Genomic DNA, 27,174 nt, shown 5'->3' on the forward strand with positions numbered 1-27,174 from the left:
CATACCTGCTCAGTTCTCAGCAAAATAGCAATTGACATACTGACAATCACTCTTATGATCATAACAACTACAATTACCAATGTCACAGCCCTCTTAATTGTAAAAGAGAACTGAAAAATCTAAATTTGGAAGTCACATTAAAGTCTTCCTCATCCTATCCTGAACCCTAACTGATTTACCCAGACCCGTAACAGGTCAGACAAATTCCATCTGATATACTAACTACCCCACCCCCCAAAAAAATCCTAAGTAACAAAACTTTATATTGTAATTCTATATTCAAAAATATTGTGTCAGACGACCGCTATACATCATAATATTCTTACGTAATAACACACGGGACCAACCTCACTACGAAATTAGCCCATGTCTTGACTCCCAAAGTCATGTGAATGCGAGACTTCAGGATAAAAAACAAAAGCAAGAATCTGTAAGATACGCAATCTTGAAACAGGAAGAAAAAAAAAAAAAGAAATTCCTGTATCTATAAAACTCTACGATATTCTGCACATAATTTTAACTAAGTATTACAACACATAAGAGCAGAAACCGAACTCGGACAAGTAAAGATTTGTGTAGCTCTACGGACTAACGTCCTCTCCAGTTAAAAAAACTACAAGAAATTATCATAACCACAGTACAACCCAGGAATTTACCCATAAAATTCCCATTAACCTGTCTTTTTAATTTTAGGTATATGTGTCAACTGAGACACACCCGTATTTTCATGTAGCACAACAAATCTATTCCCCCTTCTTTACTTCCACAACACAAAAAGGACCTTCAAATTTAGGACCCAGCTTTTAGTTCAACTGATTCCTGACATTTATTTTCAAAAAAACCCTATCTCCCACAGCAACTTCAACTCTATTTGGCTTTGCATTGCTCCTATCTACCATGTCTCATGTTTTCACTTCAAGATTCTTAGCAAGACGCGCATATCTCTCTTTTGCAGTGTAAACAAGCACCCTGATTGTTTCATCACCCAATGGAATAGGCAACAAATCGAATGCACCCTGCACTGGGTAATCAAACAGCACCTCATTGGGAGACATGCCAATGGTATCACTAACCATCATATTTATACTATGTTGCACCTGTAGAATATATCGATCCCAATTTATGTTGTTACCCCCCCTACAGTCATTCGAAGAGCTTCAGTGACCTTCCTATTTGCACGTTTTCACAGCCCGTTAACCTCTGGTCTACAGTATAGGGAATAATAGTGACCTTGCAAATACCCATTACATCCACAAGACACTCTAACGTCTTGTTCACAAATTCCCTACCATTATCTGTAATCAGAACCTCAGGAACCCCATAACGGCAAATATGCCCATTAAAGAATGCGACTGCCACTTCTTCCACTGTTTTATGCTTCAGCGGAAAAAACTCTACGAACCTAGTTAATTCATCAACAACCACCAACAGGTGCCTATGGCCATAGATTCACAGAAATTGCTCAGAAGGTCCATGTGGACTCATGATGAGGGTCTGGTAGGAATCGGGAATGAACGCAATTTACAAGAAACGACCCTTGATGGCTTACATGCATTACAAACTGAACAACTTCTCACAAAGTCTTTTACCGATATGAGCATGTTTTTCCAGAAGAATTGTCCCCGTACATTCTGATACGTTTTCTCAATCCCCAAATGTGGACTGCCAGACCTACTGTGAACAGTATCTAGCACCGTAGTTACTAAACTCCTAGGAACACTATTTGTGTCGTATCACCCTTATCCTCACTATTCCTCAGTCTGTATCTAAGTTTCCTAACTAACAACTTAGCCTCTAATTCAAGCCCAGCAAAAGGCAGCTTATAACCTTTCCTAACTAATTCTCCTCTAAGAAATGCTTTTACGTCTCCCAGAATATCATCTTCATCTTGCTTAGCTTCTACTAAACTAATATCCCAGTCTATGCAATCTCCAGATACATAACATACATGAGTACCATCTGCATCAGAAAAACTTCTACTAAGGGCGTCTGCTACAACATTAGCATCAAAATACCTGATTGTCAGATACCACCCAGCTCTTTTTAGGGAAAGATCCAGCTTTATTAAAAAGATCCAACAATGGCTTATGATCTGTCAGAACCTCTACTTGATTGCCCAATAACATTTTGAAATGCATCAAACCAGACACTACGGCAAAGGCCTCTTTGTCTACTACCGACCGTAATCATTCATTACTACCTCGTGTCTTAAACTTTCTACTGTAAATTGCAATCGGGTGGAGTCTTCCATCGAACTTCTGCATAAGGCATGCCTCTATACCATCATAACTAGCATCCGTTACCAACACGAAAGGACATTCCAAATCAGGAAACTTCAACACTGGGGATTTACTAAGACATCCTTAATCTTCTGAAAAGTTACTTGCTGTCCATCTCCCCATACAAACTGCACATCAGGGCATCTGTCAAGGGAGATGCCAGAACAGAAAAACCCTTCACAAATCTACAGAAAAATCCAGCCATGCCTAAAAATGACCGAATCTGTTTCTTATTCATATGAGTGGCAAAATCTGCAAATGCCCTAACTTTATCATCATTCAGTCTAACACCCTCTTTAGAAATGACATGACCTAAATATACTATCTGCTTCTTGAGAAAGTACACTTAGCTAACTTTATCTTCAAACCTGCTAATCCAAGCCTCCTTAAAATCTCCCTAAGAACTTCTCAATGTTCTTTTACTGAATCAGTGACAACTAAGATATCGTCCATATATAGATATATGTACTTCGCTAACAAGCCATGCAAAACTGTATTCATTAGCTTAGTAAATGTCATCGGACTGCATGATAAACCAAATGGCATTTGTGTGAACTCATAATGCCCCTTCAGCAAAGAGAAAGCTGTGTACTCTTGACTCTCCTCACTAAGCGGTACTTGCAAATACCCTTGCATCAGATCAGTTGAGGAATAAATGTTCTTGCCCCCAATCTCAACAAATAAATCTGGCAAACATGCCACAGGGTAGCAATCAGGAATGGTTTCCTCGTTCAACTTCCTAAAGTCTACACAAACTCGGACCGAACCGTCCTTCTTAGGGACTGCCAACAACGGAAAATTGAAAGGCGAGGAACTGGGCCTAACGATGCCTTCTTCCTCCCACTTATTAACCTCTTGCTCTACCTGCTCTCTAATCTTAAAAGGGATCCTATGTGAAGGAACAAAAATAGGCGTAGTTTTGTCCTCCAACTGAACCTTGTGTTCTAACGCGTTTGTTAATCCTAACTTATCCCCTTTGAGTGCGACTATGTCCGCAAACTCAGCCAGAACGTCTTCTACGCCCCTAACATATTCTTTATAATCAGCATTGGCTAACTGCTCCTTAAAAACCTGCCCTCTAGCCTGTAAATCTGCTTCTGAAAAACCATGAAAATCCCCGACAATAGCTACTGAGTTATCTTCATCGACCCAGTCAACAAAGTCAATTGCATAAGTACCCTTCTGATAATTGCAGACTGAATCATAACAGTTCAGCAGTTCCACCCAAGTGTCCCCCTGAACTTGACACCCTGTTTATAGAACCCATACACAGAATCCCCTTCAGCTTCTTGCTACATTCATCCAAACACATCTGTCTGGATTTATGCACCCCTTTCACTCGAACTTTCACCATAGCAACCATACCAGGAACAAGCACCACATCATCTGTCAAAACCCCCTTATAACACCTCTTATCCACTGACATATGTTCAGCATCCACCCGACTGATCCTCATGTACACCCAATCCATCCTCCATCACACTCACATCCGTCCCCTCATAGGCCAAAAACACCCCAGGTATTCCCACAGTTATACCACATACCCCTGTATGAACCGAGATGTTCCGTCTCTGACATGCCGGATGACCCAGTAACAAAGTATTCCCCAAAGCACCCCCTTGTATAACCAAAAATGGTTCTGTCAAAGATCTACCCCTGAGAGGTAAATCTACATCTACGTATCCCAAAATTTGTAATGTATTTGCTTGAACATCACATACAGTTTCCTTAGCAGGTCTCAAAGAACGATCGGGAAACATCGATCTGAACAACTCATAAATCATCAGATTAATAGAGGCACTTGTATCTATAAAAACTCTTACATATATACCATGTACAGACCCAATTACGACTGGGTTTGACCCTGAGGGTTCTCCCAGTAGTCCCATATCCCAAGAAACACCCATCCAGTTTTCCTTTACAACTGATCGGTCTTTAGACAATGTCCGCCGATACCCAGATCCCCTCAAAATGTCCACTTGAGGAACTTTCTTATCTGCGCTACCAAAATTCTGAAATGCAGGCCTACCATTATACTGTCTCCGAGACGGACAGGACCGCCAAGGATGACCATAACTCTTACAAGTGCCACAATATTTAATACAGCAAAATCTCTTAATGTGTCCCTGCATATTACAATTAAGCAACAAACCCGTGGGGTCTGAGAAGTCAAGCCAACCATCGATCTTTGGCTATCCCGAATTCCAACAAAGTCCTTCGAACTGTAGACAGAATCTCCTCGTCCTATGCAACCATAGGCTGACCTAAGGAATCTCTGATCACTATTTCCTGTCCTCATTTTTGCAGCTTTTTTTCTTCGTAAATAAATCTGTTAACTTATTCTTGGCTGATCACAAATGCAAAATTTCCCCAAGTCATGCAAAAGGACACCCCTTACAGAAAAAAAAACCAAGAAAAAACAATTTCCCCTTGAAATAATTCCCATACAACACACAACCTAGAATGTTAATTCCCTTTACCCTAACAATTAATTCCCAAAACTCAAAATTATGAGTTTAATTAACCTAAAGTTAAAAACTCATAATTAAATTCAAAATTAACTGAACCCTCAGTTCAATTCAAAATTAAGCCCAAAATTAAATTCACAATTAATTAAACCTATAATTAAATTAACAATTAATAAACCCCATCATTAAACCCCAAAATTAAATTCAAAATTAACTAACCCCACAATTAAATTCAAAGTCCCATGGGGAAAAAGAAAAAGAAAAAATGCTGCTAAACATGCAGCTGATTTGCAGAAATGGGTCAAAATGGCATCTTCAAGGCTAAGTGACAAAAAAAAAAAAAAAAAAAAAAAAACTGTCTCCCCAAGTAAAGAGAATGGGAATCCACTCTCACGTATAGAAAACAGAACTCGAGCAGATGGATGCAAGAGAGAGAGAATTCGTCCCTCACCCCCTCAGTGCAACACCTCACCTTATCACTCTCCCATCCAAGGCCTGCTGAAGCCTACAGAAAAAATGCCGAGAGTAAGACCCCAAAGTTGTCAGGCAAAAATTGGTGAAAACAGGCAGTCCCCAATTTACGACGGGTCCGGCTTACGACGTTCCGAGGTTACGACGCTTTTCAAATATATTCATCAGAAATTATTTCCTGGTTTACAATGCATGTTCCGGGGTTACGACGTGTCGTATGCCGATCCGATGGAAAAAATATGGCTCCAAAACGGCAGAATAATAAAAATTTGGAGGTTTTTTTTATGAAAAACTCGATAAAAATGCAGTTTACATCGTTTTCAATACACCCAGAGCATTAAAAGTAAGGTTTTCTTAGGATTTTTGACGATTTTCGACAATTTTTCAGTTTACAACGATTTTCGGTTTACGACGCAGCGGAAAAACGGAACCCCCGTCGTAAACCAGGGACTGCCTGTACACACTTGCGTAAGAAATGTTTACACGCAGTACAGTAATTCAACAAATGTCAAATAAATTACTACCCAATTATCAAAGTTCCCAGAGATAACACAACAATAAAATATGTTCCCCTTTATTAAACCCTAAACGCTGATGCGAACTGCCAATTGCTTACATATAAAAAAAAACAAGAGATACAAGACACACCCACAATGCAAGTGCACTGCATGCAGGGTATGGCAGAGAAGACAAGACGCTCCACCCAAACTATTGACGCCACTTGACATGTCACTCAGGGGATGACATCACTACAGCCACCGCCCAAAAAATTAATTGCAGTGTAATGAAAAGTCTAATCTGACATTAAATTTAACAATAAAAAAAAATGGTAACGCTTACATACACCTCTGCTTAACGGCAAATGAGAATCCTCTCACCACAGACAGAGAGAGAGAGGGGGAGAAAAAAAACACTTGTGTATTTCGCGTTTTAACACACATGAGCGGTATATGAACTAAAGCCCCATTAATACCCATATTAAAACCCTGCGCCCCATGACACATCATTAAACACGCACAGAGAGTCACCTCGAGAAAAAGACTGATTCAAGCGTGCCTCACAACATCAGCTTCCTATGCTTAATAGCTGACCCCAACAAAACCTATTTTGAGATGCCAGTACTAGAATTACTAAAATATGTCTCTTCGGAAGCGTACCCCTAACTATCTATATATCTATCTATGACACCGCTGCCAACCACTATTAATGGCTCTCCTGGGTCAAGAAGGGCCATCATTTATTGGTGTATCTGTTTTAAGAACAGAATCAGATTATTTCTTTAAGAAGTCCGTGGTAGCCGTGGCTCATCCCTGGGTATTTCTTTAAGAAGTCCGTGGTAGCCGTGACTCATCCCTGGGTCAGCAAATTCCTTCTTTGTCGACTTCTTTCACTGTATCTATCTTAAAACAAAGGCCAACTGAAATTAAACACTGACGTACAAAACTGGACTTTATTTATAGATTTAACGAAAGTGATTCAGCAAAAGCTACGGTCATGAAATGGAGTAATTCACAACCCCTGTCCATGGAATTCATAGCTAGGGGAAATACTGTTTCACAAATAATTCTATACCAAGCAATACTAGTGAATAACACCCTGGTCATCAAACAAAGTAATATGGTCATAATTATTACAGACCACAACATATGTCATATAGTATGTAAGAGTAAAAACACCACCTCCAAATATTCATCCTCTCAGGACGAAACTCGAATTCCTGTTAAAAGAAACATATCATTTTATTAAAACCTGAAATGGTGTTCACTGTCATGCATGTTCAAAACAGAAAAATATCTAATGGAGCATTAAATGGGAAAGTTCATCATGTAGAAATCGCTTAGTTTCACTGTTTCCCAACCGAGGGTTTTCCCTCTAAAGTCTGGAAAAGATATAAATGTCACTGGGTGACCTTACTTACTTTTTATATGGCCCAGATAATGTATCTTCATAGTGGTGGTTTCTTTAAACACTACACAGGCTAAAAGCAGCACATATCAGCCACTCAAGATCGAGGCAGTCTCCCAGTGAGAGTCACTGTTCCTCTCATAAATATCCTATAGGAGATCGCCCATACCCCACCGGAACCTGGGCACTTCCGGCAGATCAGTTTAATATCTATCATACTGTTCCGAGTTTAATATCTATCATACTGTTCCCATGCGCTTGGAGTTCTTGAAGAACTGTAATCTAATTAATAAAATATAAAAATAAGTAAATAATAAAAGTACGAAAACCCTTTTGGAAAAATTTAAAAATTTTGCTTAACCCTTAAACGCCGAGCCTCTGTTTACAAAAGCATCTCCCGTATGCCGGCGGCGTTCGGGAGTGAGCGCCGAAGCGGAAAAAAAGTTTTTTTCAAAAAATCACAGCACGCTTAGTTTTTAAGATTAACCCTTAAACGCCGAGCCTCTATTTACAAAAGTGTCTGCCGTATGCCGGCGGCGTTAGGGAGTTAGTGCTGAAGCGGAAAAAAGGTGTTTTTCAAAAAATCACAGCATCTTAGTTTTTAAGATTAAGAGTTCATTTTTGGCTCCTTTTTTTGTCATTGCCTGAAGTTTAGTATGCAACCATCAGAAATGAAAAAAATATCATTATCATACATAAATATTGAAATATATGACTGCAAAAAAAAAAATTCATATATAATTGTATACAAATTGCGATGTGAGCAAAATGGTTAAAGCTAATGAGTTATATTTTTTCTTTGTACTGTACACTGAATTGCAATGATTTTGGTATATAACAAATTTTAAAACGATCAAAGCAACACAGAGAAAATATTACCACAAAATGATGCATGAATTCGTAACGCGGACGTAAAAAAAAAGTTTTTTTCAAAAATTCACCATAAATCAAAATATTGTGCTAGAGACTTCCCGTTTGTTGCAAAATGAAGGTAATTGATTGAATATTACTAGACTGTAAGTTTTTAGCTTACAATTGCAGTTTTCGACCATTTCGGTCGAGTTAAAGTTGACCGAAGGTAGAATTTTTTCTATTTATTGTGATTTATATGAAAATATTTCAAAACTGATAAAAGATACAACCATGATTTATTTTCTGTTGTATTCTACATAAAATTGTGCACATTTTCATATATAAAACTTTATGTAACGATTATATAAAACAGTGCGAACATTACGAGAAAGTGACGAAAGAATTTCTGAGATGTTCAGCTGAGTTACCGCACGGACGTAAGGGAAAAGTTTTTTTTCAAAAATTCACCATAAATCGAAAAATTGTGCTAGAGACTTCCAATTTATTGCAAAATGAAGGTAAATGATTGAATATTACTAGAATGTAAGAGTTTTAGCATACAATTGCGTTTTCGACCATTTCGGTCGAGCCAGAAGTTGACCGAAGGTTGAAATTTTGGCACTTATCGTGATTTATATGAAAATATTTCAAAACTGATGAAAGCTACAACCATGAGTTATTTTTTGTTGTATTCTACATGAAATTGCACACATTTTCATATATAAAAGTTTATGTAACGACTAATATAAAACGGTGCAAACATTACGACAAAGTGACAAAAGAATTTCTGAGATGTTCGGCAGAGTTACTGCGCGCGGACGTAAGGAAAAAGTTTTTTTTCAAAAATTCACCATAAACTGAAAAATTGTGCTAGAGACTTCCAATTTGTTGCAAAATGAAGGTAAATGATTGAATATTACTAGAGTGTAAGAGTTTTAGCTTACAATTGAGTTTTTCGACCATTTTGGTCAAGTCAGAGTTGACCGAAGGTTGAAATTTTGGCACTTATCATGATTTATATGAAAATATTTCAAAACTGGTAGAAGCTACAACCATGATTTGTTTTTTGTTGTATTTTACATGAAATTGCACACATTTTCATATATAAAACACTATGTAACGACTAATAAAAACGGTGCAAACATTACAACAAATTGACGAAAGAATTTCTGAGATGTTCGGCCTCGTTACCGCATGCGGACGTAAGGAAAAAGTTTTTTCAAAAATTCACCATAAATCGAAATATTGTGCTAGAGACTTCCAATTTGTTGCAAAATGAAGGTGAATGATTGAATATTACTAGAATGTAAGAGTTTTAGCTTAAAATTGCGTTTTTCGACCATTTCGGTCGAGTCAAAGTTGACCGAAGGTTGAAATTTTGGCACATCGTGATTTATGTGAAAATATTTCAAAACTGATAAAAGCTACAACCATGAGTTATTTTTTGTTGTATTCTACATGAAATTGCACACATTTTCATATATAAAACTTTATGCAACGACTAATATAAAACGGTGCAAACATTACGACGAAGTGACGAAAGGATTTCTGAGATGTTTGGCCGAGTTACCGTGCGGACGTAAGGAAAAAGTTTTTTTTCAAAAATTCGCCATAAATCGAAAAATTGTGCTACAGACTTCCAATTTGTTGCAAAATGAAGGTAAATGATTGAATATTACTAGAATATAAGAGTTTTAGCTTACAGTTGTGTTTTTCTACCATTTCGGTCGAGTCAGATTTGACCGAAGGTTGAAATTTTGGCACTTATCGTGATTTATATGAAAATATTTCCAAAATGATAAAAGCTACAACCATGGGTGGTATTTTGTTGTATTTTACATGAAATTGCACATATTTTCATATATAAAACTTTATGTAACGGCTAATATAAAACGGTGCCAAAATTATGACAAAATGACAAAAGAATTTCTGAAATTTTCAGCCGAGTTACCACGCGGACGTAAAGAAAACGTTTTTTCAAAAATTCACCATAAATCGAAATATTGTGCTAGAGACTTCCAATTTGTTGCAAAATGAAGGTAAATGATTGAATATTACTAGAATGTAAGAGTTTTAGCTTACAATTGCATTTTTCTACCATTTCTATTGAGTCAAAATTGACTGAAGGTTGAAATTTTTTGTAGGCGACGTACGTAATGTCCACTCGTCACCTGAACAGACAATTTTAGTCGACTTACGATACGTCCAGTCGGCGTTTAAGGGTTAATCATACTTAAAATCAACTAAACTTGTAATAAAAATGGCACAGTAAATCAAGCAAAGCAAAAAAAAATTGTAACAGGGATATACTGTATGTATGCATGCACTCATTTGATGGCATTGTGAACTTCTTGGAGTTTTAGTTTCATTTTTTATGATACATTACAGTAATTCATATTTCATTAAAGGATAAGTGCAGTACTGAGAGAGAGAGAGAAACGGTGAACTGAGGTATGTTTACATCGGTAAGCAAACGAATCAGGAAAAAGCTGTTTTGTAATTTAGAGGGAGTTTACTTTTAACATAAAGTATGTTAGTTTACCTTTGTATACCTGTTTTACATGTATGTACAAAAACAAACAAAAAATATAATAATTCTGTTAATACATTTGTTTCATTTAGCAACTGTGAAATTATTTTCCTAATTCTTTTAGTAGTAGGCTCAATCAGTTGATCCTGAGAACGTAAACATTACAAATGGCTGGACGATTAGTTTTTTATGCATATTACGATGATAGTAAACCAGTATAATAAGAGTACAGAATAAATGGATTATGTAAGTAAAATAACAGTTTCATTACCATTACCTTTATCTTAAATACAGTTGTAATAGCCTATATGAGTTTTGCAAATGGATGCTATAAGTGTAACACTTGGGTTAGCCTAGGTCTGTAGTTCACACAGCTTATTCATTTTTATCTCGTGTATGGTAATAACAATATGGTAACAACTGATAAGAAAGTTGCTGTATGAAAATACATTAATGGTCACAAAACTGTGGTAGTCTGTGGGTAAACACAGATAGGCTATATGCCTACTGAACTGTGCCATTTACAAGGGAGATAAAAAATAGGGGTTGTGTTCTTTTTTCAAAATGTATTTATGCATCATATTTTGTTACAGATATGGGGAAAAGGTAGATACAGTAATAGCTTTTGCATAAAGTATTCAGTTTAAATTGTGATGGGGGTTGTTTATAAGCATAGTGAGTGTTTAACATTTATGTGGTATTTGACAAGGTTAGGTGAGGGAGGGTACAGAGTTGCCCTTCAGCACCCCTAGATTTTTTTACTCGCCATTATTTGAATTTTGCCATTATCTGACTGACCCTTAGCTCTATTAATTTGGATAACTGAGTTACTACTGTATATAGATATGATTGTTGTTTGTAAGTATATTAAGTTTTTATGGTTATGTAGTGTTGAGGTAGTAGTAGTAACTGTACGGAGTTTCCATTTTACACCCATAGGTTTTTGGACTTGTGTTTGTCTGCATTGTGCCCTTATCTGACAGGGTCTTGGCTTTTTAAATCCAGATATTCAAGAGATTACTATATATAAACAGGATGTGTCTCGATCTGTGGAGTTTAGCTTAAAATGGTATTCTCTTAAACTTCATAGAATGATATGTTAACCACTATGTTGATGTTTATCATATAAGAAAAACTTTGCAGTGGTCATTGTATTTATTTTAATATTTTTCTTCCATTTTATAAGGTGAAGATTGTGTAAACTTGGGAGATATGTGACTCGGACTGAGAATAAGCAACAACACAAGCTTGGAATGTAAAAAATTGAAATTTTGCCCTTCTTATTTCAAGTTTTTCACTCATGCACTAGTAATTTTAAACAAGCTTAATGTATGTTTCAGGGATGTAAATACCAACAGTGATAATTGGGCAGTAGTGAAAGCAGCATTGGTGTCTGGAATGTATCCAAATCTTATCCGAGTGGACCGAGAACAGTGCCAACTTCGAACTCAGTAAGAAACTAGAGTTTTTTTATAGCATGTCAAATATAATGAAAACCATAACGAGTATATGATTTACTACTGATATTAAGTGATTCCAGGCATTGAGAAAATCTTTCATTTAGTTTTGTTATTATTTAATTGCAACTTTTTTACAAGGGACCAGCAGGTTTTTGGATAAAAATTTTCAGTTCCTGAGAGATGGTTATGATAATTATACCATGAATAAAGAAATTTTTATACAACCAGTTTTTAACAAAAAAACCTATTATGCCCTTTAAAAATAATGAGTTCCCTATAATTGTTGTCCATGAATGAAATTAATATTATACAAAGTGTGTAAAAACTTCGAATCATAGGCTTACAGAATATAACATCAGCAACTCAGTGCAAATTAAAAATTTTAGACTTGCTACTATGATGGTATCAGATGTGCTCTAGGCACTTTCAAACCCTCTCCAGTCTCAAGCCTTTGTTGACATGGGAGTTACCTGTGGAGTTTCACTGACAGAGCATGGTCTGTAGGTGTGGGGATAGGCTGCAGAGACTCCCCAATTCCTTTGCTGTTACAATTGCTCTAAAAAATGTGAGCTTTATGGGTGTTACAGAAAGTGTCCCCAACCTTTTGGATTTAGAGTACAGATTTTTAAGAATTTAATTTAATTTGGGCTTGGGATTTTTATTACCTTATATCCATGACCTAAGTTTTAGAACCAGTCTCTCTCTGGAAAGACTGTGCAGCCTCTGTGTCTTCTTGTTAAAGGCTGAGAAATTTTTAGACTTCACATCCAATTCAGCATCCAGGACAGACCTGAAATCCTCTTGAGAATCATGGATAGGGTCTCTGATATAATGATGCTCAGTAGCTAGGACATTCTGAAAGTACAGCAAGCAGAATTTCCCTATCAGGGGCACCTGCATAAATTGATTGAGCCAAGGCAGTCATATCATCAGTGCCTGGCAGGATAGATGTTCTGGATAAATCACTACAGTACACCCCTAGAAGGTACAGACATTTTGGATGTGATTAGGGGACCCCTATCAGTGTCCCCTTCAGTATCTGATTGTTGTATGGGATAGGCAAGATTCTCATCTAAGGTCTGTCTCTCATGGAAAACAGAAGACTGTGTTCCTGGATCTTCCAGATTCATAAGGGAAATTTCATTGGCTATGTTCTCATCATGTTGGGTATTAGGGACATCTCTCCCAAGAAAAAACTGTTCCTCTCCATTCTGTACTTCTTCTGAAACCTATGACTCATAGAGACAGCTTAAATCAAGCTCTTTCATCATTTAAGCTTGCTCCCAGGAGCATATTGCATATTTCACATGTCTGGCAACCAACCAAATTCGCCTTTATTCATACAGAGGTTGTGTTCATGGTAGGTGGTTATATGTCATCCCCACAGTCAAAATGCAGATTGAGCAATACTCTGTGGCATTGGTGATCTGTGGGTCTTGCGATATAGCAGCCTTGTAGTGATAAAAGGAACAAGTCTTTATTAAAAACTCCTAGTGTTAGCTACTTATAGTCACTGTATAGGGAGCAGACACTTCAAATTAAAACAGGCTGACATGGCTACTATTATGTGTCCAAAGTATGCTTCTAGGGATCGTGATCAGTGGGTTATATACAATACATAGGATAGCAGTACTGTAGTGTATTAAAATATTGATTCACAATTACTGCAGTAACATTGCCTATAAGTATTTCCTCACAAACGCGTCTAAACTCAAGTAATACAAAACTAAATAGATACCCATACAATGTATTTCTATACTTTTTTTATAACTTTGTTTACCTTGTCCATTTCTAAGCACCAGGTAAAGGTTATAGGTTATGTTAGTTGGTACACAATTAAAATCATTAATTATTGAAATTATCATACCAAATTTATATAAAACCAGTATCAGTAAGATTTTAAATTATTTGGCAAAGCTCACCACTATAATAAAGTTCTTTCTTTATTCCCTTAGGAAAAAGACAAGTGCCACTACAGATTTTCTTAATAGCTGTGACGCCACTATCAGTGGAGAAAACGGGTTTTGACATAGGAAAAGCCTATTTTTGGTAGTCGCTGTTGAGTCCTCAAGGTGTTACCTTCGATGGTCTACCAGATCTCCATGGTAACCAAGTTAATATCAAAGAATTCTCTTCTAGTTGGTCTTTTTGGCCGGGTATTGTGTTGTAATGATTAACATTATAACACAATGCCTGGGCTTACAGATAGAGGGCACTTTCCCTTATTTTCAGCAAAGCTGAACCCAGTTTTTCCATCAAAAGAACCTGCAAGGAAAAGAAGTGACTTTTACACTTGCGTGTCTGCCCTCTTGTTTACAACCAGGCCATTTAAAGACCAAGGAGCCATTACTCTCTGTTGGTCAATGCAGAATGATCCCCTGACAAATCCCATGCCTATTCATCAGGGAAATGGGAGGTTTTGAGGACTCAACAGTGACTACCAAAAATAGCTTTTTTCCTACATCAAAACCTGTTTTTAGATAGCGTAGTCACCAATAAGACCCCTACTTTTCTGCTGTAGCACCTACGGGTTAAGACTAACCATGCCACCTACTGATACACAGTGCAGTCAAGTTTGTTCGAGCATGTGGCAATAATTTAACTGATGACCACCCTGTACATTCAGAGACTTCTTCGAAAGAGACATTTCTGAAGAAGGCCAACCACTTACTTACTTTCCTAATATCATGTGATGTAGGAAAGGAGTGTGGATTTGCCTTTTTAATGAGAAACATACAATCATTCTCATCCCTTGTAGGGAGAGTGGTTAGTTTGTGCTAGGGTGTATGATAATAGGACCCTCTGGGATGTTTGCCGTGACTTCTAGGTAAACCTTAAGTGCTTGAACTGGGCATAATGTCTTGTCTGCTAAATTGAGTTTTCTTGTAAGAAGAGGTTTCCTTTTTAAAGGATCCTCATTCTTGGCCAGGAATGATGGGCCAGGGGACAACAATAATTGGTCAGCTGTTTGCTTGATGCATTGTCCCTATCTAAGAGAGCCCAGTTCACTAATACGAGCTCCTGATGCTAATGCAATCACGATCACCTTTTGTAATATGTGTTGTGGTTGTATTGGGTCTGCTGAATTGAGGGGTTGATAGAAGTGTAAGCACCTTGTTCAGGGATCAAGTAACTGGAAGCCTTTTGGGAGCTGGCCTTTGTAGAGCAGAAGACTGCAGAAGTGAAGTGACAACTTTTATACTGGAGTCAATCCCGAATCCATAAAGCAAGGGTTCCATTAATGCAGCCTTGTATGCCATGACTTGTAACTGCAAGGTGTTTGTGTTCAAAAGGGGTATATAAGAAAAAGAAAGTGCTTCTATAGGAATCTCAATGAGCTCTCAATATGGATATAATCTAACCATATATTCCATACGGACTGGTATTGTCGGATTGATGATGTCTGTAATTTTTTGCACTGTTGGGTGAGTAATTTTCATAATAGATATTTTTTTAAAAATCCATACTTGAAGGTCTCAGCTCAGAAAGAAGGATGTATAAACGATTTTCCTCCTACTGTCTGGGATAGAACAGCGGACGATAGTGGAATTGATCTTTTTGTCCGTTGTTGAAGACTAGGAACCAATGCCTGTTTGGCTAATTTGGGGCTATCAAGTAAGTTGTTCCTTTGAAGGTTAGAAGTTAGCTCAAAACCTTTGAAATCTGGGACAATGGAGGAAAAAGATATCATCCTCCCCTTGTTCCAGCATTTAGGAGGCATCTCTTGCTGTTGCTTGACTCCAAGTTTGGAGACACACATATTAGGAGTTTGTGATTCTTGTTCATGGCGAACAGGTCCACTTCTGGTTGTGGAAGCATGCTAGCTATTGTTTGAAAAAAGTGGTTGTCCAATATCCACTCTATTGAGGCTGTCGTTTTCCTTGATAGAGAGTCTGCTATTACAATGAGACCCCCTGTGAGGTAAATTGCAGACATGTGCCACTTCCTTGCTTGCTCCATCCAAAGAATGACTTGCATTATCATATTGAGAGGAGGTGAACGTGGTCCCAATCTCTTGATGTATGATATTGTAGTTATGTTGTCTCTCTCTTCTGGGGGTTTGAGTTTTTTGAGAGACAAAAAGACAGCCATCAGCTCCAGGAAATTGATGTAAGAATTCCTCAGAGTAGCTGATCACCTCTGTGCCACCTAACGATCCTCCCAATGTCCTTCCAACCTGTCAACGAGGCATCTGTGTGTATTGTCACTCACACAGACAGAGGAGTCAAGGTGACCTGTTTCACCAGAGATTCCTTCCGGATTCAAGGCCGAAGTATCTCCCCAACTTTTTAAATCTTTTGATGAGGTTGGTCTCGCATCTTCTTCTTGCATGTGATAACCAGAATTTGTTCACATTTTTAGTTGCAATCTAAGTATTGCGTCTATTACAGATGAGAACTGCAGCATGCCCATCATACGTTTTAATGCCATCTGGAAACTCTGGGCTGTGCAAGGAACCTTTTGAGGGCTTGCCTTATTCTGTTTTGAGTATGATGGGGAGAGACAACAGGCTGTGAAGAGTATCCCAACAGTCCCAGCCACTGAAAGTGTCTGCTGGCCGTGAGATGGGATTTTTTCCAATTTATTATAAAACCTTTTGACTGTAGTCTGTTGACCATTGCTCGTAGGTTTTCCAAGCACTCTTTTGTTGTGGGCCCCCAGATCAACAGTTGTCTAGGTAGGCTATTAGTTGTATTCCTTTTTGTTTGAGTTCACGAACGAATACCATTGCTAATTTTGTAAAATATTCTTTAGGCAATGCTTAGCCCAAAGGTCCCCTTGATGTGGGACCACCTTGGTGTACTGAGGGGGCTCTTGAACCCCAGGAATTTGTTCCTGGGTTTAAGTCCAAGAGTCTCATATATGATTATATACTTGGTTAATTTTTGTGGAATTTTCCACTTTTGCTAAAATTTATTGGGCCTGTTAAATAGGAAAACATATCATAGCTGGGATTGGGTTTATATCCGAAGCTAAGTAGTGAGAACTGTGGTAGGACCATCAGCTGCCTGATAATGTTCAGACCTGGGAGTTATCAGATTGTTATCTCAAAGGCAGAACTGTTCATTAGGGCTGGACCACAGATTCCAGGGGGTTCTGGTTCTGGGGACAGGACTCAGGCATTCTAATCGGTTTGCCCATAATGTGATTAGGGTGGGGATGATAGTATTCTCATAATACCTTTGGTCCTAGCAAGCAGGTCTGGCTTACACTTGGGCCACTCTAATCATGTTGTGCCATTCCCTGTGGGGTAGGGTAGGGATGCTGGCATTTGGGAGTCAGTTCTCACTTGTGCTATTGGTGGAAGAATAAACTTCAAGAAAGACTAATGATATCTTTTTAAAGTTCAGGTTTAACTTTTCTTTTTTTTTTTTTAAATCTTTATGACAAGTAGAAATAAAGATTTGAGTACCCCTGGGCCCTTTGATGGTAGTGACTTGGCACAGCTGACAACCGCTGGAACTTCCTCTGACAACCTTTCTCTGGAAAAATTAAAGGAAATTCCTAATGTAATTACACTGGAACCCTATGCTCCAGTACAAAGCAAACCAAAAAAAAAAGCAAACATCTTGACTCACTTTGACTCCCTCTTTGGAAGTGGAAGTTGGTCAAGATTCCTGACCTTTTAAATTAGAAAACTCGACATTCAACTACTGAAATGTCATTCAGACAAATAAAAGATCAGATGTGGTTGATAGAAACTACAACAAAAAATCAATCAGAAAATTACTTAACTATAGAAAATATTGATGATATAAAGGTATATATAAAAACACATGACAATGTGAACAGTGTACAGGGTACCATAGTACTCCCTGATAATGATGAAGAACCAATAGAAAAAAATATATTGCTGGATTCCCTTAAAAAAAGTTACAACAATGTACAGTCACTCAAAAATGTTTTGCAACATGTTCCAGAAGTTTTTGTTCACCTAACAGTAATTTGTTCTTTTGATATTTACAAGGAAATGTAATTTTCTTATTTGGTTTTGGTTATTAATCATACAGTTAACAATATAAAAAAGAATGGTGAGTGAAAAATTCATATTACGAAAAATGACGAAACATTTTGAAAAATTTCACTTCAGATGATTGGGCAAAAGAGTCAAAGAAGAAACTATATTTCGAATCCAGATAAAAGCTTATTGACTAATAAAATAATATTGAATAACCATCAATGAAATTATGTATAAATAAAGAAAGAAAGAATTCAACCATTATCGTTGTCAAAACAAAAAGAAAAAAAATCTCATAACGTCGTATGTTATCGCGTGACTCCACATTCAGGCAGAAAAAGTTTAAACTGTCTGAAAGCCGGACCACAGTCATTAGGTCTTGCATAAGACTAATGTTTCTATCGTAGATATTGCTCGGCAGCTTAGCGTAAATAAAACAACCATGTATAGAGGGCTACAACAACAGAGAGAACGAGGAAACATGATAAATTCATTGTAAAAACTGGAGGACAACCTCATTGTTGCACTAACTGTTAGATCATCATCGGATGATCACTGAAGGAGCTCCGCCAACTAACTCCCCTGACTACCGATGTTGCTATAAAGAGAGAACATTACGCTCTCCCTTCAAGTTGCTGCTCAAACCATCCGTAACAGGCTACATGAGACCAAGATATTATTTCATCATACTCCTGCCAAGAAACACTTCATATCAGAGAAACACAAAGAATAGAGGCTAGGGTTTGCAAATATAATCCAGTGGCCAAATTTCTGTAAGAGTCATCTTTTACTGAGGGAGACATTCTCCACTGATGAGCATGATAGTCTTCTTCACTGCTGGCATTTAGCATTAATTAAATTAATGTTGAATTTCTAGCTAATTTTAATTCTTTAGAAACTTAGATAATAAGAAATACAAAAATAGGCGTTATACTCGTATATTCAGTTAACTTCATAAGAGGCATCAAAATGATAGGCCTAAGTAGCAATGAAAGAAATGAGAAATTACACAGATAACCATTTTATGTATATATATATATATATATATATATATATATATATATATATATATATATATATATATATATGTGTGTGTGTGTGTGTGTGTGTGTGTGTATGTATGTATGTGTGTATAATATAAAAGTGCGATTATATTCTATGTATTACAAAAATAGACGTGAAATCTGTTAGTCTAGTTCAGTATATTTTATATTAAGACTAGTTCACAATATACATAGGATTAGTCATTCAAAAATTTAATTAATAATAATGTGAAGCAAATCTTTACAAAAGTCGTATTTGTTGATGTTAATAAGACTAACAGTTCAACTTGTAACAGTCGTAGTATGTCTACAAAGTTCACACATATGAAGGAGATAAAACAACGATAGTGATGGCAGTTGGAGATGAAAATATTAAAACATAAGAACAGCGCCTCTGAAGTATTATAGTAACATTCTTTAATTAAGTAAAATATGACAACAGTAAGCAGTATCAGAAAAAGCCCTGCTTAAGGAAATTGCAGGTAATTTCTCGGACCCACCACTAGTGTTCAGTTGTTTCATGCGCTACAACTGAGTTGCCAAATAGCGCCAGATGTCGCTATTATAAGTTGTTGTCCAAAAGTTTTGAAGTATGTTGCAAAACTTTTCTGAGTGATTGTACAAGATTGCAAAATATGGAAAAACACTAAGAATAGCAAAGATAAAATTTGAAGGCCATGAATTACCCTTAAAAATAAAACCATGGGCTAAAGAAGAGAACTGAGACTGTATGTTCCAAAACCACTGCAGTGCCAAAGCTGTAGTATGTATAGACATACAGGGAAAAATTGCCATAATACATATATATGTGCATATTGTGAATGTAACAAACATACCACACAGTGGAGGTGTTCTGAACCAAAATGCATGAACTGTGGACAGAATCACCATGCAAGATCTAAGGAGTGTATGTATTATGTATACAATACAAAATTAAAATTACTTCAGGAAAGAACGGGAATACCTATAAAAGAAGCCAAATTAGAACTAAAATTTAGAGGAATGCATGATCCTGCTAGGAAACGAACATTTTCTTCTATAATAAGATCAAACAATGAAAGAAAGATGGAAATAGGTGAGAGTAACAAAACCCTGATACAAAAATCCCAAGGAAAAATAACTCCTTTTTTAGGAAGAAACTAATACAGCAAAAAACCAAGAAACGTGTACAAATATTTGTTCAAATTCATTTGAAATATTAAGAGAAATGGAAGCACAAGAAGATGATACAAGTACCACAGAAATATTAGAAGAAAGTTATGATGAATTAAAAGCTAAAGAAAAAAAGAGGCCTTTAGAGAGAACTCCGCCCAAGACCAACAAAAAACAGACTATTATTAGAGATAAATCAATTAAACTAAAGATAGGCGACCCGAAGAAAGAACATAAACCAGAAAATTATAAGAATATACCTTTTTCTCCTAAAATAATAATAAAACCAATGGAAACAGATACCCAGAACATCAAAGAACAAACCATTGACAAGAATGATTATATGGTGGGAGAAGAGATTACTCCATCACTGATAATTGATGCAACAAGAGTAAATGAAAAAACAACACATGCAAACACATGTGGATGTAATGAATGTTTCATTGAACTGTGCGACAAAAACAAAAGCATAACAAAAGACAGTTTAACAAACACTATATGACATTTTAAAGTTGCAGAGATAAAGAAACTACTAGTTTAGACACTCACAAAAAGGGCTGTACTGTATATGCATTGGACACCTAATACCTTATAAAGAAAAACAAATAAATATTGTAAATAAAATTTTAGAAAAAGTGCAAATTGTTGATCCACAAAAAGAAAATAACACTTGAACACACCAACGTAATATTTCCAATAATTATATTATACAATGGAACGTGAATGGTGTACAGACCAAATTACATTTTGGAGAAATACAACAATTACTAAGGGAATATGAACCAATGACATTATGTTTACAAAATGTCAACAAAACAATATCAACATAACAAAAAGAAGTGATTCAGGCGAATCAAGTGGAAGTGAAAGCAAACGGGCAAAACATAGTGAAAAAGAAAAATCAACCGAGCCCGGTCCCAGTGGCACATTTGGGAAGTCAGTGGGAAGTGAACCCCGTCTCCTACCCGATAACCCACCACCATCCCCTCCTCACCTCTCTACTGCCTCACTAGCTCTGTCCCGAACACCTGCTCGAGGTAAGATTCTCTTTCGATTTTTTATTGTTACTGTATTGCATTTGGTTGTTTATATACTGTATTGTATCATTGTTAAATTTATTCTTTTTTTTTTTACGTGAATTGTTACTGCTTTTACATACATATGGTACAGTAATGTATTTACTGTCTCTTTTCCTTCCCTCCTTAACTAAATGCTCCCTCCCTTATCTCAAGTCAACTGTGCATCATCTTTTATGCTAAATTTTATTGTGAAATGCTTTATTCTTTTTATTTATTTTGTTGAATATGGTTATCATATAAATGATATATTATGCATGTGCTTAAAATAATTATATTAAAGTGGGTACAAGGGTTGATATGGGGGAAATTCTTGAGTGTGGGACGAATTAATTGAATTCCCATTATTCCTTTTTGCAATATTCAGATTGATATACGAACATTTCAGTATGCAAATTGGAATTTGGAACAAATTAAATTTTTATACCGAGGAGCTGCTGTACTTAATCTCAACTAGACAAGTTAGAGAGGGATAGAAAAATGAAAGCGGCCTCTAGAGACTAGAAACAAGCTTCCCTTAGCCTAGTATGGTTAGAAAATAGTTCTGCTATTCCTTCTTCCCCTCTTCCTAATTTTTCTCCTGCTACTAGCCCTCCTACTTTCTTATCCTACTAGTGAATGCAGTGGCAGAGTAGGTGTGTCACAGAAGGTATTTTTGGGAAAATGTATTCAGACAGCGTTGCTCCCGGCAAAGTGACAGGCTTCAGACTGTCATGAGCATCGTCAGAGTGTAAAGGCTTTTCGAAGCAAACTACAGAGGCTTTTGCTAGATGCAGAAGATCTTCTGCTAGCAGGCTCTTTCAATCCAAGTGGTCGGTTTTCAGAGGATGGTACCGGTAAATAACATCTCGTCTTCTGAATCCTCTATAAGCCGGTTAGCTGACTTTTTTGCTTTTTCGTGAGGACCGATAGGAATTTGTCTCCCTCTACCTTCAAGGGGTAGAGGTCATTGTTCTAAGACCTCAGAGATTTTATCAGATCCATCGAAACCTCCATTAGAAAGCCTGGATTTTCTCTCCTGGAATATGGACATTGTTCTGAAGTGGCTTATGAGCTCATCCTTCGAACATTCCAGATCGACCTCTTTTAAGAATCTCACTGGGGAGACACACTTTCATGTGTCGTTAGCAATCGCAAACTCGTTAGCAAGTGGTAAGCCTTTGACACAAGAGTAGGTTGCAAATTTGCAAGTGGAAATCTCTCTCTCCATGATGACAAGCTGTTAGCTGGAAGGATTAGAATTAGCCAATCAGGCAGCAGGGTACCAACTTTTCTCGATACTGATTGGCTGGAAGTGTTGAAAGTAGCCAATCTAACAGCTTGTAGCTTGGATGGTTTATTATAGTTGTTGAGTTATGTTTTTGCTCTCTCTCTCTCTCTCTCTCTCTCTCTCTCTCTCTCTCTCTCTCTCTCTCTCTCTCTCTCTCTCTCTCTCTCTCTCTCTCAATGAAATATGAATTGCTGTATCATAAACATAATGAGTGCATCCATGCATCCATATGTACGTATATACAATTTTGTATAGCGTACATACGTATGCACACACTCATTCATATGCATCATGAACTTCTTGAAGCTTTAGTTTCATATTTTTACATTTACGATAGAGTAATTCGTATTTCATTAAAGGATATGTACAGTACTGAGAGAGAGAGAGAGAGAGAGAGAGAGAGAGAGAAGAGAGAGAGAGAGAGAGAGAGAGAGAGAGAGAGAGAGAGAGAGAGAGAAATGAGGTAGGAGGCTCAATCAACTGTTCCTGAGAACGTAAACATTACAAATAGCTTGACAATCAGTTTTTTTTATACATATTACGCTGATGTAAGGTCAATATAATACAGTATACTGTAAATTGATTCTGTAAGATAATATTTTATTGATATTTTACTGTTTACATTAATATTAATACAGTAAATCCCCCGTATTCGCGGGGATGCGTACCACACCCCCTCCGTGATTAGCTAAAATCCGCAAATACTTAGAACCCTTTTACAACACTTAGAACTGCGTATTTTGATAGTTCAAACAAAATCAAAACTCTAAAAATGCTTATACAGGCGTTATCCTACTTACGATGGGGTTAGGTTCAAAAAAACCCATCGTGTGTTGAAAAAAAACGTATCTTGAATATAGCCTAGCCTACACTAGGGTATTCAGTCCCATGTATACAAATATGGTAACTGAGCTTGTACTATAAAGTATACTCTATACATACACAGTATAGTAATTTCTGGGTTCGACCTGTGTCACCCAGTGAAATATCCATTTAGCACATATTTCTAGGTATAAGTATTGCTAAAAATACCAGAGAAAAAGCTAAATACAATGCCAGGGTTATGACCCCCAGTTCGAGCGCCATTTATAATGGTGTCGGTATAAACAAAGGGTGAGTGTTGCCACTGCCACAGGCCTCTGCCCTGTAGAGATCTCCAATCTCAAAACCCCTGGAAAGTGAGGGGCTGTCACATACCTCGCACCCATCTCCCAGCCAACCAACACCTCAGCCGCCATCTTGGTTACATTCCAACTTAGCATGCTTTCTAAACATCACTGTGTTTTTCTTAGTGCGGCTTTTTTGCGGATTTTTCATCTGAACCATGTCATCTGTTCAAGATTTTGCGTCACCTAAGTTGAGTACCATCTCCTTTTGGTTTTTTCTTGTAGAGGCTTCTTATTTGACCTTTAATTTATTAATTATCAGGTTAAATAACACGACGCAAACCCGATCGCACCTTTCCTCGGCCATACTGGACCCTCAGTCTTCGTATGGTTTTAGCAGGAAATTTCTGCTTGTTTTTTATACAATTATATATTTAATATACTCCTTTCATGGAGATTTATTAGTGAATTACCTTTTCGCTGGTAGGGGGTGAGGAGCCCGTATCATGACTGATATAGGCTAGAGACGGAGGCTTTTTTCCCCTCCCGCCTTTCTGATCATAAATTCTCCTTTTCCCTGGTCCCCTTCCTCTGCCAGCGAGCGGGTACATTCTCCAAGATGGTACTGTTATGCTCATGATCTTTTCTGATGTGTACGGTGATGGATGACATCTATATTTTTGGATTAATTTTATTTATGATTCAGCGTTAGGGTCGGCCATTTTGGGTATCACCCGCGTTCCACATATCACTGGTTGTTTGGCCTTCTCTACAGCTGAGTCCTTTACGTATTATAAAAATATTCTGTGCATATATATATATGTTTTTAATTTTCACACATCATTTGGTTAACTTTTTATCTTAGTACTTTAAGTCAGATAGTTTCTTGGTTTGGGTATTCTGGCCTGGCCTTCTCGACCGTTCTGTTATCGGTTTCGGAGAGTTAGGCTAGATAGGATAGGCTCTTTTCACGATGCTCATGCTTCCTAGCTCCCCCGACCAGTCGTTTTGAGGCTTTGGAGGGAGATGTTGGGTTGTGAGGGAGTTCCTCGTTCTCTCTTGGCCCACCTGACCATGCTGTCATGTTTTTCAAGGTGAAATTAGGCTTGTGAGACCCCTGTTTTAGCCCACCTGACCAGACCGTGAGGTTTTGGAAGGTGAGGTTAGAAGAGTGAGGGTCTCCCTTCAACGCATAGCCTCCCACCTGACCAGACTGTCGGCGTTGGAGGGTGCGACCAGACCTTACGTGGATTCCCCCTCCCCCCCCTCCTGTTGCTCCTCTTTTAGCCTTCCTGTCCAAGTCAAAAGTTTTGGCGTTGGAGGATGGTCTGGGATTGAAGGTTGCACAGACCTTTCGTGTTGTTAGCCTATCCCTTCCTTACCTATTCAATTAGCATTTGGCGTGTGACCTAGACTTCTCCCTTACGCGAGGGACGTCGATCACTTATGACCGGCACTCCGTGGGGAGTTTCTATCGGCGTCCAGAGGGTGTTACCCACCCATCTGGCCACTGCTCATCGGTTTCCGCCACTCTGCTAGTGTTTCATTTGTTCGCTTCCCTCAGTGTTAGCTGGAGCATCGAACACAGTCCCAAGGACGCTATCTTGACTGCCGCTAGGTTCATTCTCCGCCGGGTTAGTCAGATCTCTCGTTGTTATTGTACACGTTACCACTCCAGTGGGTATGGTTTTCGGTTGGTCGGCGCTTTCCACTACTTGGTTCCCCTCCCAGGCGTTGAGAGTTGAGCCAGATTTGAAGACTCCTCTCCGCCTCCTCCGCCGCTACCATAGGTATAACGAGATTTCCGGGCAATCAGGGCAGATTATCATACACCAGCGTATCTTAAAAGTACTCCTGTTTACATAATTAGTTGACCATTCCATAGCATATCTTATACCATACCGCTGCCGGATTCTTTCCAGCGGTGTTTATCTATTTATGTGAATGCATGTTCCTAGGTTAAGGTGTACTATTACCGCCGGACCTACTCCGGCGGCCCTTAACTTTATGTTACTCATGTATTGTATATTAATTTTATACTGCCGGATTTATTTCCGGCAAGTTTTGGATTGACAGTAAGCATGCTCCATCACCCATTATTAGGTTAAGGTATCCTATTCCCGTCGGACCTACTCCGGCGAGCCTTAACTAGCGGTACTCATGTATCATCTTTCCGCTTACAGATGGTACGCTGTCAGGAGCCTGGGTGTACGGCGGTCCTCCAGCAACCCTGTGGCCATGAGGTGTGCCGCTCGCACTCCGGCTGCGTGGTTCGCGCTGGGGACCTGATCGTCTGGCACCCAGATGGTTGTGAGGTCTGCTACGCTCTGTACGAGCGAGTGATGGATGAGTCGGTAAGCTTCAAGTCCGCTAACCTTTAGTCTCCTTTTGACTTTAATGCCTATATTGATAGATATGGCGGTTGGAGAATATTTCAGTAAACCATTCCTTTCTTTCAGTCTGACCGTAGTACCCGCGACTCTTCGCTGTCGACCCTGAAGATCTGGGTCGGCGGGTTTGGGAGGAACGTTGCGTCGGGGAAGCCTTACGTCTTGTCTGAGGAGATTCGTAATCTCCTCTACCCCGGAGCCCGGATCTCAGCCGCAGTACCGGCGGAAGTAGCCGCCCCCTTGATCGAGCGGATCCGGGAGATGACGCAACCCTCCCATGACGACAACCTGTGCGGAGAGGTGGCGGAAGAGGTGGCGGCCATCAACATCAACTTAGAACCGATGAGCGTCGATCCGGACCACCAGGTAGAAGGTAGGGTGGTAAGTGAGGCAGGGGGAGTGAGTTTAACTAGTAATCTTTTTGATTCTCCTTCTTCCTCTTCTTCCTCCTTTCAAGGTTTCCCAAAAACTGCTTACCTTGAGGACAGGTCAAGGTCTACTGTCCCCAAGGTGAAAACCTTGAAAAAGAAGGACTTATCTAAGTCCTCTAGGCCTCAAAGGTCTAATCCATCAGCTCCCTCGAGGTCGTCACGGGCTCTTAGCCCAGTGGCGTCCACCAGCAAGGCTGCTCCCCCGGCCAAGGGGTCGAGATCCAGGGCAGTTAAGGCGAGTCCCCCTCAGCCTAACTTCGACCCTGAGGCCTTTGTGGAACTTCTTATGCAGAAGTTGGATAAGAAGGTAGAAGCCAGGATCAATGACCTTTCCTCCCAGCTCATTTCGAGCTTAAAGACTTCTGGGGACTCTGTGAAGTCTTTAGCGGAGAGGATGCAGACCCAGGAGAGCTTGCTGTCCGGGTTCATGCGCTCCGGAGTAGCAGCGCAGACCTATGCTGTTCCGGATGCCTCCAGTCTTCCTCCCTTTGATAAGGGGAATCCATGGCATCTGGCTCTTCATGCTCCTCGGCATGAAGATACTCTGACCATCGAGGGCTTGGGAACGCGTCGGTTGGAAGAACTAGAGTTCTTTCCACCCGACCTGGTGCCTCCCTACCCAGGCTATGCCAGACTTACAGAGGAAGCCTGGATCAGATCAGACAAGGTCCCGAAGGAGACAGTCATCTTCCCTAGGGACCAAGCCCAATCCGCCTTGATGCGCACTCTCACTGAGTGGGAGTGCGAAAATACTAAACTTACCCCCTTCAAGGGGACTTTCA

The 27,174-nt window shown here is 38.6% G+C and overlaps 1 pseudogene; it reads left to right on the plus strand.

Moving 5' to 3' along the window:
* The window catches only part of LOC136837153 (3'-5' RNA helicase YTHDC2-like), a 1,085,270-nt pseudogene that overhangs the window by 795,885 nt on the left and 262,211 nt on the right, over positions 1-27,174 (plus strand).

The sequence above is a fragment of the Macrobrachium rosenbergii genome, chromosome 58 (assembly GCF_040412425.1).
Source record: "Macrobrachium rosenbergii isolate ZJJX-2024 chromosome 58, ASM4041242v1, whole genome shotgun sequence".
Classification (NCBI taxonomy): Eukaryota; Metazoa; Arthropoda; class Malacostraca; order Decapoda; family Palaemonidae; genus Macrobrachium; species Macrobrachium rosenbergii.